This window comes from Ranitomeya variabilis, chromosome 1 (genome assembly GCF_051348905.1).
Source record: "Ranitomeya variabilis isolate aRanVar5 chromosome 1, aRanVar5.hap1, whole genome shotgun sequence".
Taxonomy (NCBI): domain Eukaryota; kingdom Metazoa; phylum Chordata; class Amphibia; order Anura; family Dendrobatidae; genus Ranitomeya; species Ranitomeya variabilis.
This window is the reverse complement of record NC_135232.1, coordinates 997,552,513-997,565,293: the sequence shown is the minus strand read 5'-3', so window position 1 is coordinate 997,565,293 and position 12,781 is coordinate 997,552,513.

Sequence of the window (12,781 nt, the reverse complement as noted above, 5' to 3'; positions counted from 1 at the left end):
GAAGGTCCAATGGCTAGGCCTGGGTCATCACCACCTCTGTACACCCCCGACCAAGGTTTTGGGTCCCTCGGTGAAATGTCACTGTACACTGAGGGTACCCCCGGCCTCAAGTCCCGCTACAACCCCTCCACCAGACGACACCCTGGTGGGCCCCCTGCTGACCCCGCCGAGGCCTGGAGGAGCAGATCGTCAACTGTACTGGGATCGAGGGGACGACAGCTTGGGTCAGATGACAGCCCCGCTAGTTCCAACCAGTGGGCTCTGGGTAAACTATACTGAACCCGTGGTGTTTGAAGAGGGACCCACGGAGGACATGATAGCGCTCCAAGTGGAAATCCCCATTATAACATGGCGGGAGCATTGTAGACGGCGGGAGGAACAGGAGAGACAGCAATCCCTGGTCCCGCAAGCATCGTATGAGGAGAGAAACCTGCAGGCAAAGGCCAGAACTCGCAAAATCCCTCAGGCAGTGAGAAGTAGTAGTCTTCAACCAACAGAGAGGCTGGGGCTTTATTAAAAAAGCAGGGATGATAAACGACATCTTCGTTAACCAAAGAGACATTGAATCCCACTTAACAGAATGACACCCTGACAGAGACCTTTACCCCGGTGATAGAATGACATATACCCGCCATATCGGTGACATAGGGTGGTACGCTCTGGATTGCAAAAAATGTGTTAAAGTGCATAAACAGATTAAAACATGCAGACCAGGCTGCAGCATCAATTCCCGGAGGAGCAGCAGCAGGCCAGGCCAGTTTCTAAATGCCACCAGTCCACCCACACACCCGTGGTGGAACCAGCCAATGTGCCCTGATATGCCGCACCAGTTGAGAGATATGATCCTGAGTTTTCCCGGTCAGGAAGTAGCAGTCACCAGAAGCTACCCTGGCAGAGAAAATAGACAGCTTCTGAATGTTATGATAATTGCTGAAAGTTCAAAAAGACTGCTGAAGTTTAAAGGTTAATCTGTTTTAAAAAAAAAATGGTCCACAAACTTTCCTTTGTAAATAGTTGGCACCTCTTAAGGTGCTTTCTACTGGTTTTACAAGTAACCACTGAAGATACTGTCTGTTGTTTACACTAAAGTTTATTTGTCTTAAAGGGACCGAGAAGAAAAACCATTTGGCGTGGCCAAAAAAGCAGTCCAGAAAGGAGTCCACTTACGCCATGCAGCCCGCCCAAGACCATGTTGGGGGTTTAGAACGGGTCCCCCGTATCATTGCTGTTCTTGTTGAGAGATATCTCGCAATTTGCTAAATGAAACTGTTATTGATATAATGTTGGAATACTTGAATGTTTGCACCTTTAAATTATGCACTACCTCAGTTTAGAAAATGTTGACCTTGTTGCACTTTGGTTAAGAAAGTGAGAGTCCATAATATTGTTAGAAAAAGTTTACCCATAAGGGAGATGAATCGTATTTTATAAGTCAGATAGTTAATATATGCTATATTTTTGGTAAAGCTAATATTTTGTACTTGTAACATAGTTACTGTAACGTTCAAGGTTAAAGACCCTCCCATAAAGGGAAGAAATTTTGCATCTGTATAACCTGTTAAAAGCACTTCAAAAGTGTTTTGCAATATCTTTAACCTGTTATTGTTGTTTTTGTTTTCCCAGTTCGGGAGTACTGGATTTAACGGGGGGAGTGTAACACCCCAGGTAGCCAGTTGTTACAGTGGTATTGCTTTCCTCTCGGGGAGGGTAATGCCATGCTTGGAAGCGAGGAAGGATCCCTTTAACAGGTAATCAGCACATGCAACTGTTCTGACTCCAGACCAGAAGGGGGAGCTCTGATCCAGTTTGTTGGTGGCTAACCTAGATATATTCTGGCTGGAGGAGTTAGTTAGTAACTCTGAGAGGAGTGAGGAGGAGAGTCTGAGAGCAGGAGCCATGCAGCCACGAGAGGTGCTGCAGCTCCTGGAAAAGGAAAGAGGAAAGCAGAGCAGTCTGTAGGAGACTGAAAGGAAAGAGAAGTAAAAGGCGAAGTAAAGAGCTGGAGGGAAGCTGTGACTGAGCTCTCTCCACGCTGAAGCGCAGAATTCCAGTAGCCAGAAGACTGAGATTGTGGGGGGTAACCTCATGCCCCATGGCAGAAACCGGCAGACAGCTGGATTTCAAGTCACCTGTCCACCATTAACACCCGAAGGCAGGGTAACACATAGAGCCCTGGTCATAATTAGAGATCCTGTAAAAAGGCTTGCGTTACCTGCTTTGCGGATTAGTGTCCTACCTAAGGGGGGACAGAGAGAACGTGAAGAGCTATTGTGAGACCTAAGGCAGCAAGGGACTACAACACAGCGCTAGAAGGAAGGCTTCCGATTCCACCTTGCTAAGGGGATTCCTGAGTCGTTTCCAGGCTGGCTGTAATAATTATAGGGGATAACTCAGGAGACTCTTTGCGTGGAACAAGACAACTACAGGACACAGTTTTATAAGTGGTACAGTCTATATTATCACACGGTGATTCAAACAGGTGCAGAGAGAAACTCAAGTCCACAACACTTGGTGCAAATAATAAACGCAGCTTAGCAGTCTATAGGAAACTTCAGAGGAAAATGCAATCAAGCAGAAAGTCTATGAAGCACAGTTGTTCTTGAGGATACTTGACACAAATAAATCCTTGTCTTAGTCCAGACACAGATAGATATGCTTATTAGGCAGTTCAAATCATATCTTAGCTCAACCAGGGAGGCCTGGTTAATAGTATCAGGTTATTGCAAAGCAGCAACAGCTTACATGACCAGCAAATGCAGATGGAAGAAAAACACGAACAGCAGATGAAGGAGGATTACTGGAAACTTGTGTATGCAGCAGGAACTCAGAGCAGAGTAGCAGGATCACCACACAGGTTCACAGGAGGTGTATAGCCAGGGAGTAATCAGAGGTCAGGAGCTGGATGCAAGGCAGAATACTCTAGCACAGACTGAAGGCTGGGGTGGAGTTTTATAGCAGGAGACACAGTGCACATGAGACCAAAGACGCCATCTTGGAAAAGGGCAGTAATGCACAAAAGGTAAAAAATGTTCAGAGTCCTGACACCGGCTGGGCCACACCAAAACCTGTGATCTGGACCCTGGACTGTGGCTGCCTTGCATCAGTAAAGAGGTAAAGAGACTGCAACTTGTGTCCTCTGTTTCTTTCTACACCATCTACTATCTTTATCTACTACAGTGGGAGCCTTGGGGACACAGCTTCACCTGTGGGAAGGCATACCATCCCTGCTGCCATAACATCACCCCAGTGGACCCCTTTAACCAGCGTCGGTCGTCCCTGACCGAATAACACAGGTGCGTCGGTGCGTCACTAACAAACTTTATTCTTCATTCAACAACCCCTTTAAAGTCCTTCCCTCTTACTTGGATGCCCAGGGCCATGGACCGGGTCACTGCCACCGTGACACATCCCTTTAAGAATCAGCCCGGTTCCGAGTATCCCTAGGCCCTGGTGGGCGCTCCATAAACATCCGGTTCTGGTCGCACCAGACTTCAGCAAGGAGTTTGTGATCCAGAATAATGCCTCAGAAGTCAGGTTGGGAGCCGTGCTGTCTCAGGAGATAAATGGGGAAGAGTATCCCATCCTATATCTGAGCCGGAAGCTCTCGTAATGCAAGAAAAATTACGCCAAAGTGGAGAAAGAATGTATGGCGAGAAAATGGGCAGTTGATACATTGAGGTATTATCTACTAGGCTGGAGGTTCAAATCGTGTCCAATCATGTCCCTCTGATATGGTTAAGGGAGAAACAGGGTAAGAATGCCCGGGTGACTAGGTGGTTCTTAGGCCTCCAGGATTTCAGGTTCCGCATAGATTATAGGCACAGGATGCTACACGGGAACACAGATACCCTCTCCTCAATTCCCTTTTTGGTGTACAAAGGTGCCAAAGCCCCCAGCTTTTGGCATAGGGGGAAATATGTGACAGGGTCACTGGTGCCGTACATGAGGGGAAATATGTGTCACAAAGGTTGCTTTCCTGCGTGATGTGAAAGCCATAAGTGTTTTCCCCAGAATGATATGTGCTGAGAGCAATCCAGTCGCTTTATGGGCATGGCTTTTATGGTGGGTAGCTCAGAGATGGGCGGGATGCCTACCCACCATATCTCCACCTCCATGGTGTGGCTGGAGGGAGTAAAATGTCCAGCTAGGATTTTTTTCTCTGTCTTTGTGTAGTATGGAGGAGGGAAGCCTCCAGACTGCTGGCTAGCTCCTGGGAGAGCTGCCATATATGATGTCTCAGAAGTACTGGGCAGGACTTTGTATGAACTATTTACTTTGTTTTGAGCCAGACAGGCTGTTTTTCTGTTACCAGTTTTGGTTTTTGGTTTATGATGCAATAAACCACCTAGAGACTTTAACTAGACATGTGCCTGTGTCTTCCTTGAGGAGCAGCTAAGTGAGCTGATCTTCCACAATTCATTATAATTATTTTTTTATACTAGATGGTGGCTCGATTCTAACGCATCGGGTATTCTAGAATATGCATGTCCACGTAGTATATTGCACAGCCCACGTAGTATATTGCACAGCCCACGTAGTATATAGCACAGCCCACGTAGTATATTGCCCAGCCACGTAGTATATTGCCCAACCATGTAGTATATTGCCCAGTTACGTAGCATATTGCCCAGTGACGTAGTATATTGCCCAGCCACGTAGTATATTGCCCAGTTACGTAGTATATTGCCCAGTGGCGTAGTATACAGCACAGAGCCACGTAGTATATTGCACAGTGACGTAGTATACAGCACAGAGCCACGTAGTGTATTGCACAGCGACGTAGTATACAGCACAGAGCCACGTAGTATATTGCACAGCGACTTAGTATACAGCACAGAGCCACGTAGTATATTGCACAGCGACGTAGTATACAGCACAGAGCCACGTAGTATATTGCCCAGCCACGTACTATATTGGCCAGTCACGTAGTATATTGCCCAGCTACATAGTATATTGCCCAGCCACGTATGTCACAGGTTAAAAAATAAAAAATAAACATATACTCACCTTCCGAGGGTACCCTTGTAGTTCTGTCGCCTGTGTGCGGTGCAGGCGGCAGCTTCCGGTCCCAGGGTGTGATGACGTCGCGGTCACATGACCGTGACGTCATGGCAGGTCCTTCTCGCGCAGGCACGCAGGACCTGTGATGACGTCGCGGTCACATGACCGTGATGTCATGGAAGGTCCTTCTCGTCATGGAAGATCCTTGCCACCGGAACCTGCCGCTTGCATGGAGCGGTCACCGGAGCGTCGCGAGGAGCGGGAAAGGCAGCGTAGGTGAGTATATAATGATTTTTTATTTTTTCTATTATTTTTAACATTAGATGTTTTTACTATTGCCGCCGCATCGGCAGCGTCAATAGTAAAAACTTGGTCACACAGGGTTAATAGCGGCGGTAACGGAGTGAGTTACCCGCGGCATAACGCGGTCTGTTACCGCTGGCATTAACCTTGGGTGAGCGGTGACTGCGGGGAGTATGGAGCGGGCGCCGGGCACTGACTGCAGGGGAGTAGGGAGGGACTAATCGGACTGTGGCCGTCGCTGATTGGTCGCGGCAGCCATGACAGGCAGCTGGCGAGACCAATCAGTGACTTGGATTCCATGACAGACAGAGGCCGCGACCAATGAATATCCGTGACAGACAGAAGGACAGACAGAAAGATGGAAGTACCCCTTAGACAATTATATAGTAGATTAATTTTATGACTTAATATTGAACAGAATAAAGCCACAATATATTACTTAACTATACATGGACTGATGTCTCTTCAATCATCAGAGGATTTTCACTTAACATTTCTTCTGGATATAGAGTCTTCTAGGCTACGCTGTAACCTTTGGATCTGCAGCAGCTGTTAAATACTGCAATCGCAAAAGTCTAATCAGGTTAGCACAATCTAACGCTTATACCGCAACTGAATAAAACCCTGGATAAAACCCTATTTTGCGCCATCTTCTCTCCCCAGAAATTAAACCACAATCCTGACAGGTTAATTAAGGTCTGAAATCTTGGTCAAAGTTATCTGACCAGCCAAACCACCAAGGGTGCCCAAATTTTTGCATCAGCCTATTTTCCTTTTTGTAATTTTTAAAGTCTGTAATCTTTAACTTTAGATCTTTTAGAGATTACCGTATATACCCGAGTATAAGCCGAGATTTTCAGCCCATTTTTTTGGGTTGAAAGTCCCCCTCTCGGCTTATACTCGAGTCATACCCAGGGGTTGGCAGGGGAGGGAGAGCAGGGGCTGTCTAATTATACTCACCTGCTCCCAGTGCGGTCCCTGCAGGTCCCTGCTTTCCCGGCGCCGCAGCTTCTTCCTGTACTGAGCGGTCACATGGTACCATATGTCATTGGTCATATTAGCGGTCTTGTTGAGAAAATATATTTCTTTATGCTAAAGATTTCTTCCATGCCTGGAAGATATTCCTGCATCCTGTCTTCATTATAATATCACCCCCTCTTCAAAGAACTATATATACATAGTTCCTAGCAATGACTATACAGGGAGGAAATGGGGAGAGCACCTTATCATTGCGCACCGCTGTAGGTCACGGGATTGGAAGTCACAGTGACTCGCCGGCGCCTGCACACAACATCCCAGAAAACACTACCCGTAGAAGGGAGAAAAAGGTATAGATTGCGGAGGGAGGGCAGGTGCAGGATTCCAGCACCGTATGCCTGGAAGAAATCATTAGCATAAAGAAATAAAATAAGTGTTTTCAACCACAAGGTCACGCCACACTCGGTATCAACCCCCTGAGACTTCACAACAAGGAGACCAGACCAGTTCCATATAAAAAAGTCCTTTTTACTAATATTTAAACCTGCTCTCAGGGAGAGACAGGGGAGGACATCATCAAGAATCTTTACATAAAACAATGGTGCATTTCTTATGGTTAGCAACAGCATTACAGTTGAAGAAATAGGGACTTTCACAGTTCTGCAATTTAAGTAACAGTCCTCCATCTTCCAGCCCGCTTCTTGGGAACTGAGTAACAATACGCCTCGTGCTGTACCTTACTCAAAGTGGCACCTGTCTCGCTGACTCCATCTTCCTAACTGCAGCGTTTCAGACCCAGCTAACACAAGTGAGTTCCCCCAGAGTTCCTTGAGGCTATGTGCACACGTTGCAGATTACTCTGCAGATTTTTCCACACTGTTTTTTCAAAATCCGCAGGCAAACCGCACTGCGGATTACCCGCGGATTTACCACGGTTTTTGTGCAGTTTTACACCTGCGGATTCCTATTGAGGAGCAGGTGTAAACCGCTGCGGAATCAACACAAAGAATTGACATGCTGCGGAATATAAACTGCTGCGTTTCCGCATGTATTTTGTTTTACATACGTTTACATGGTACTGTACAACACATGGAAAACAGCTGCAGATCCGCAGCGTCAAATCCACTGCAGATCCACAGCAAAATCTGCAACGTGTGCATATAGCCTCAGGGTCTCTCAGAAGTTCCTGGCTGAGTATCTCCCAGACTTAACAGCTTACAGATGACTATAGTCTCTATTTGATCCTTTTCTATTTCTCTTCTACTTGTTGTTTCTGCTGTCTTCTTTCTGCCCAACTAGGTAAAGAACACTTGGCCCATAAGGTGTCCTGTACTCTACCTTAACAACACACACCACCTACTCCTTTCTTCTCTACCCCAACACTGACTGAACTTCCTCTTCCTGTCACTAACCCACAATCGCCATTATGGGCTGGCCCTACAATTATCTCTCACACACCTGTCTCTGTTCTCTGTCACTGGGCAGAACATTAACCTTTCACCCAGTTCTGTACGAGAGTGAAAAGGAACACAGTGACATCTTGTGGTCATTAGTTAGTACTATAGGAAACAGGAAGATAACCATAAATACATTGCAGTAGCATACATGTAAGATACATTTTCACACATTTAACCAACAGGAATATCAAAAGAGTGGGTCGCCATCCTCACCACCCTTACATAAATGTATTTAGGACTATGTATTTCCTTAACTGCAAGCTGGCTACCTAAACCACCAGAAATAAGTAACTTATCAAGCTGGAAGTGCATTGGGGCTTTGTCTTTCCACTCAGAGTGTATCAACATGCCTCCAATGTATTTAAAGGCTAACTTGCATGTTGCATTACTTCAAAACAGGGATCATTTTTAGTGTTCTTCAAGGACCTGTATTGTCATACTACTAGTTTTAATAATAAAATTGTCCAGACAGGCAAACGTTATAGTAATACTTACATTACAGATGTAATTTCGGCCATAATCGTATTTAGCGTATAAGGCTGTTGTATGAATGCGGTGAAAAGATAAAACTGCAGACGTCATTATCTGCTCTCAGCTATGGATTTATTTACTTTTTTCCCTTTATTATCATGCATGTCATTGGAAAACAAAAGTGCAGAAAAGCCAATGCTATCATAATAATGGCTCTGGAGTATGCGTATTTCTTGCAAGAATGATGTGGATTTCATTTCAGCCTATTAAACTCCATTCGCCTGTTACTAATGGACTAGGAGGAAATGAGTCACCAGTAGACTTAGAAGTGAAAATTCTTCACAGAGCAGTAAGACTTCTTATCTGTAATCAAAATGTGTGCCCAAGCCAGGTGCCCCGAAATAGTCTGTGGCCACCTGAGCCTTCTGTATTGTGGAAGGGCAAAGAGAAGTCTGTACATGACCCTTGGATCCATTTTGCAGAGCAGCATCACTCCTGTTCATGGGCTGTATTTGCTATTGCAGCTTCGCCACATTCATATGATTTTCTCATGTCATACAACCCCTGATACTTCACTGCCGTATTTCTAATATACAGCATATTTTAATGCTGCCCATAAGACTGAGGCTACACGGTGACTTTGGTTGTGGCACAGGTCGTAGATCGCTCTACACCGCTGCTATAATGCAGCATACTGCAGGCGAAAGGGGCCACATTGCAACCCACAAGGCACTGAGACTGCAACAAGCAGGTCACACAAAACAATCCAGCCGCTTCCTTCTTTTAGAGCTGAATCATTTTGTTTATTGGAAACTTCAGGCGTGGGAGAGGTGCAGGGGGAGTGAGAGTGGTCAGCTTTAGGCCACATTCACATGGTCAGTATTTTGTCAGTAAGGCTACTTTCACACTTGCGTCGGTACTCGGCGGTCACAAAGCGTCGGTGCGACCAGGGCCGGACTGGGACTAAAATTCAGCCCTGGCATTTGAAGTCACACAGGCCCACTTGTCGCATGGTGACTGTATAATATCTTTGTACACTTGTAGGCTGCAAGAAGTGAGGGGAGTGTAACACGACTATATAACATATCATTACAGCTGTATCCAGCATTACAGCTCAGTCCCCATAGAATGTAATACAGCACAGCCCCCATAGACTATAATACAGCACAGCCCCCATAGACTATAATACAGCACAGCCCCCATAGAATGTAATACAGCACAGCCCCCATAGAATGTAATACAGCACAGCCCCCATAGAATGTAATACAGCACAGCCCCCATAGAATGTAATGCAGCCAGCCCCATAGAATGTAATGCAGCACAGCCCCCATAGAATGTAATGCAGCCAGCCCCATAGAATTAAATGCAGCACAGCCCCATAGAATGTAATACAGTACAGCCCCATAGAATATAATGCAGCACAGCCCCATAGAATATAATGCAGCACAGCCCCATACAATATAATGCAGCACAGCCCCCATACAATATAATGCTGCACAGCCACCATACAATGTAATGCAGCCAGCCCCATAGAATATAATGCAGCACAGGCCCATAGAATGGAATGCAGCCAGCCCCATAGAATATAATGCAGCACAGGCCCATGCAATGGAATGCAGCCAGCCCCATAGAATATAATGCAGCACAGGCCCATGGAATGGAATGCAGCCAGCCCCCATAGAATGTAATGCAGGCAGCCACCATACAATATAATGCAGCACAGCCCCCATAGAATGTAATGCAGGCAGCCCCCATAGAATGTAATGCAGGCAGCCCCATAGAATGTAATGCAGCACAGCCCCATAGAATGTAATGCAGCACAGCCCCATAGAATATAATGCAGCACAGGCCCATAGAATGGAATGCAGCCAGCCCCATAGAATATAATGCAGCACAGGCCCATGGAATGGAATGCAGCCAGCCCCCATAGCATGTAATGCAGGCAGCCACCATACAATATAATGCAGCACAGCCCCCATAGAATGTAATGCAGGCAGCCCCCATAGAATGTAATGCAGGCAGCCCCATAGAATGTAATGCAGCACAGCCCCATAGAATGTAATGCAGCACAGCCCCATAGAATATAATGCAGCACAGGCCCATAGAATGGAATGCAGCCAGCCCCATAGAATATAATGCAGCACAGGCCCATGGAATGGAATGCAGCCAGCCCCATAGAATATAATGCAGCACAGGCCCATGTAATGGAATGCAGCCAGCCCCATAGAATATAATGCAGCACAGGCCCATGGAATGGAATGCAGCCAGCCCCCATAGAATGCAATGCAGGCAGGCAGCCCCCATAGAATGTAATGCAGGCAGCCCCCATAGAATGTAATGCAGGCAGGCAGCCCCCATAGAATGTAATGCAGGCAGGCAGCCCCCATAGAATGTAATGCAGGCAGGCAGCCCCCCATAGAATGCAATGCAGGCAGGCAGCCCCCCATAGAATGCAATGCAGGCAGGCAGCCCCCATAGAATGCAATGCAGGCAGGCAGCCCCCATAGAATGCAATGCATGCAGGCAGCCCCCATAGAATGTAATGCAGGCAGGCAGCCCCCATAGAATGTAATGCAGGCAGGCAGCCCCCATAGAATGTAATGCAGGCAGGCAGCCCCCATAGAATGTAATGCAGGCAGGCAGCCCCCATAGAATGTAATGCAGGCAGCCCCCCATAGAATGTAATGCAGGCAGGCAGCCCCCATAGAATGTAATGCAGGCAGCCCCCATAGAATGTAATGCAGGCAGGCAGCCCCCATAGAATGTAATGCAGGCAGCCCCCATAGAATGTAATGCAGGCAGGCAGCCCCCATAGAATGTAATGCAGGCAGGCAGCCCCCATAGAATGTAATGCAGGCAGGCAGCCCCCATAGAATGTAATGCAGGCAGGCAGCCCCCATAGAATGTCATGCAGGCAGGCAGCCCCCATAGAAAGTAATGCAGGCAGCCCCCCATCCCCCCATAGCTCCACAATCCAGTCATCACTCATTGATAAAAAAAAGAAACACACTACTCACCTCTCTCCTCGTGTCCCGCGCTGTTCCTGGCTCCGGTCTCAGCAGTCGCAGTCTGCCCGCCCGGTCACACAGCAGGTGCGCGATGATATGACGTCATCGCGCACCCGCAGTGTCAGAGGCAGAGCGGGGAATGATGGGAGAGGGGGCGTCAGCAGACGCTCTCTCCTCCATCATTGCATTCAACTGTACCGGCGTCTATGACGCCGGTATAGTTGAATGCGGGGCGGGGAGTGCGCCGACAGCGGCACATTCGAGCGGCCCACTACTGCCACCGGCCCTTCTGGCATTTGCCAGAACTGCCCTATGGCCAGTCCGGCCCTGGGTGCGACGTACCGACAGCAGTGTGTCCTTTCACATTTCCGTCTGCAGTCCCGAGGAGGAAAGAGACAGAGAGAGACATTTCCTGCTGAGCATGCGCAGTCGGAAAAACAGGATACAACGCACTGAAAAACGTCCCTTGAACGTTTTTTCCCGATGAAGGGCCGCTAAAACCCGACGAAACCAGTGCACGACGGACGCAACGTGTGGCTATACGTCACTAATACAAGTCTATGGGAAAAAAACGCATCCTGCGGGCAAATTTGCAGGATGCGTTTTTTTCACAAAACGACGCATTGTGACGGGTTCTGAACGACGTAAGTGTGAAAGTAGCCTAAGTGACATCAGTATTTCAAAATCACCAATGCAAATCTATGCGTCTGTAAAAAAAAATAAGAATGCAGTCAGATGCCATACCAGCCCTGTGTTTTTTATGTAAATCACAAAAGTGTCCAAACACTATAGGAATATTGGTACTTCTCAATACATATAACACTAGAGTGACCACCAAATAAGTGATCAACTCAATGAAGCTCACCAATCAAAATATCAGTTAAAATATACCATTTATTGAAAAAAATTTTTTTTTTTTTTTTTTTTTAAAGATCCAAATAACCACTAAAATTACGTTAGTACAAACAATAACCCCAAATCAGAGGAGAACACCCACCTATAGGTCAGCCAATATGAATTAAATAGATCATAAACAAAATAATAAGGAAAAAATTGGCAAGGAAGATATTGCATAAAATTTAACCAGGACAGAGACACCTCAATCACATAGGCACACCTTTTTAAGAACCCATCAGATCTACTCATGTAATGAGTGTACAAACCGCATCCCAACAATGAAATACCGATGGCGATCACTAAGAGTGCCACGGAAACAACATGGTGACCGCCTAGAAAAGTATTTAAAATAGCCAACACCTTACCAGATAAGTGCCCGTGTAGTGAGCGTCCTCCTCCGGCGCCCCGACACGCGTTTCGCCCTCTGCTTCTTCCGGGGGCTGTCCTGGTTAAATTTTATGCAATATCTTCCTTGCCAATTTTTTCCTTATTATTTTGTTTATGATCTATTTAATTCATATTGGCTGACCTATAGGTGGGTGTTCTCCTCTGATTTGGGGTTATTGTTTGTACTAACGTAATTTTAGTGGTTATTTGGATCTTTTAAAAAAAAAATTTCAATAAATGTTATATTTTAACTGATATTTTGATTGTTGATCTGTGTTT